At 42.1% G+C, this 3,008-nt stretch overlaps 1 long non-coding RNA gene across 1 annotated transcript in view; it reads left to right on the top strand.

Annotated features, from left to right (window-relative positions):
- Positions 1-6: 6 nt before the first annotated feature.
- Positions 7-3,008, top strand: part of LOC115947984 — a 487,803-nt gene continuing 484,801 nt past the window's right edge. Inside the window, exon 1 of the long non-coding RNA XR_004081838.1 lies at positions 7-340. This is a non-coding gene — a long non-coding RNA (uncharacterized LOC115947984). The remainder of the gene's footprint in view (positions 341-3,008) is intronic.

The following is a 3,008-nucleotide window of genomic DNA, read 5'->3' as shown; positions in this document are numbered from 1 at the left end:
CTCATTGCCCTCACTCCCCTCAGCCCCTCACTCCCCTCAGCCCCGCGGCCGCCTCGCCACCTCCCACCTTGCACGCTCCCCTGGTTGCGCTTCCCCATCCGTTAGGCTCCAGCTCTGGGAATCATGTCGTTTCCTCCTGTGGTGGCGGGGTTTGGGGGCCGTGTGGCACATTCCTGGTGTTGGGGGCTGCAGGGGCTCGGCTCTCCCGGGCCTCGGAGATGGGTGAAGCCCTCAGTTTGTTGGGTAGCGAAGGCAGGTAGCTCAGGAAGGAGAGTTCACGCTTGTCTCAAGCAGCCACCTGCCGCCCTGGGGACCTGGAGCAGTGGCCCAGGAGGTTGTGGTGAGTGGGGGCTGTAAATGCCGTTTTTAACAGTTTAAAGGGCTAAACATTGGTACTTGGGATGCTTGGTGAGTTTTTTGGGGGGTTGGCACTGTTCAGTTAATCTGCAGAGTAATAAGCTTCTCAGAACTTCAAAATCGGTTTGAGTGTCTGGGAGGAAATGGTTTCTCTTTCCTCGTGGCACTATGTGACAACACCGTTCATTTTCTGCTTCCTGCCTGTGCCGAGGGTCGGTGGTTTTCTTCACCTATCCATTAAACGTGTGCTTTCTGCTGTCGACTCTATACACACGTGCTTTCCCATTCCACCCTAATATTTGATGCTACGTTCAGCTGATTGGACTAATGCAAAATGCTCTGTGGAAGCAATTATAGCTGTTTGGGGGTTTTTGTTTTGTTTTTTCTCTGTGCAGTTCATGTAAAATTCATAAGCTGAGGCATTTTGATAGATTCAACTTCATGGAAGCATCATCAGCATTTGCTCTGTATATGCTGCTGCATCTCTGTATGGCTACAGACCAATAGTAGTCTGTTTGCTCTAGGAATGCAAGTTAAACTTTGGAGGGTTGGCTTGTTTTGTTTTCTTGAGGAACTAGGAATGGCAGAAGTCAGCATTAAATTATCAGTACTATTCCTAGCAAATTTGAAGCATTTTAAGTGTGCTTATACTTCCACTGTTGAGCACCAAACAAGCCTGACGATCTGAGGTACTATCATGCAGTAGAAAAAAATTTATGAACGTGTGCACACGGTTTCACATAAAAGAAATATTAAGATAATTCTACAGTAACAATGCACATATTTACTGAAATTACAGTTTCACTGACTTAATGTAAGTAGCTGTTTGATACAGTTCATAATCTTTCACATACACAAATTTTGTCTCTAGACTTAGTCCACATGAAGCCAGTGGCTTAATGTCTATGCTGTGTGGCCAGGCCATTACAGGCTTAGAGGAAAACTACTTGCTGATTGTGTAAAAGTCACTATTTTGGAAAGGCTCTTACCCAATGAGATGTGTGCTAGCCCAGCTTCAGTGTCAGTGGGATGAATTAGTGCTGTTTCCCTGGGCCCATGTCCACAGCCATGACATGACTTGTGGCACACAGTGCATACAAATGGGATGGGTAGGATGGGGAAAGAAAGGCTTTTATATAATAATTCCTCATTTTGCCATGATAGAATGATTCCAAATGTTTAAACTTCATTTGAACTGGTTTTGAGAACATATGTTGAAGGATATAAAGAAGTAATCAGAAATCACTGGATTACTGTGACTTAGTGACTTCATATACTTGTCAGCATGTATGTGGTCCATTACTGCAGCTCATCTCCTTGCCTGGTCCCATTGCAAAGGAGAGGATCAATGTGCTTGCATGTCTCATTTACAAGGTGTGGTCAGAGGGAAACACAGATTGTGCACCAGAGAAAATTCATAGGTAGATGAGTGGGTGTCAGCAAAGTCAGTGTAGCTTTGAGATTCTCTCTAAAACAGGCAGCTGGCTTTGGTTCATGCTCGGCCTAGCCTGCCTATCGAGTGTAGCCTAGAGCATATTATTACTTCTGTCAAGACAAGGCATGTAATCTTTTTTTGTATTCCAAATGTTACTTGCACAGCTTGGGAGGACACAGTCCTAGATTCTTTGATGGAAGTGTAGCGGCACAGGAATCTAAAGAGAAACTGGTTTGGTAAAACAATATTAGCTTAGCTAAAGCTCTTATTCTTAATAATTCTTCCTTTAGAGTCTGGAAAGTATGAGGCAGTCCTGAACATCTGTAGCTCTGCATTTAAGTGCTGTGACAGTGAATTACTGAGCAAGAGGGAACATTCCAAATGAGTCCCAAAATAGAGGGCAGTTAAGTATGTAAGTCTGAGAATTTAGCATTATATGGAATCCTGAGTTCAGCCTGTGCCTTAAAATATTTGAATGCAATCTCTTCAGCCATTATTCTGTTAGCTCATCCCTGCAGTCAATTAGCAAGCTAGAAAAGCAAACTGAATGAAATGGATGTCAATACTATTGGCTAAGCCCTTTAATTGTTTATTTTCTTCATGTTGTGATATTAAAGTTTTGTCACAAAGACCTGGAAAAATGAATAGCTGAGACTTTCAGTGTTCCTGGTACAAAACACACCTTGTGAACCCTTAAGCACAGCATAGAGCACTTTATGTAAATGTTTGGGATACTGTAAGCAAAATCAAGGGTATTTTTTAGGATAGTTCTAACTAGTCCAATGTATCATGTAAGAAAGAGCATTCCTTTCAGTGAGGATTGACATGTGAAGAGCACCAGATAGGTGTTAATTATATGTAGTAAAATAATTATATTTTACTACTGGCAAAACTCTACCAGGAAAAAGTGTAATTTCTTTTTTAGGCTTTTGGTTAATTTTGCTTGTTTAAATTAGTGATGTAGGTCTAGAGGGACAACAAGGTAGAGATGTGCCTAGATATGGGCAAATTTAAACTCTTGGAAAGAAGAAATTGGATGTGATGCTACATATGCTCTTAATAGATGAGTGGGGCAGAACAATACTAGGCCAGCTCACCACCTTTTTAAGCACAGAACAAGCTCTAAGAATTAGTGACCTTGTTAATGGGGTGGGGTAAAGCTTATTTGATTTTGCAAGTAATATTGATATCTGTTAAAGGAAATCCTTGTCTCATA

This window comes from Geospiza fortis, unplaced genomic scaffold (genome assembly GCF_000277835.1).
Source record: "Geospiza fortis unplaced genomic scaffold, GeoFor_1.0 scaffold403, whole genome shotgun sequence".
NCBI lineage: Eukaryota > Metazoa > Chordata > Aves > Passeriformes > Thraupidae > Geospiza > Geospiza fortis.
Note: the sequence above shows the minus strand (reverse complement) of the source record. Positions and strands in the feature narration are given on the sequence as shown.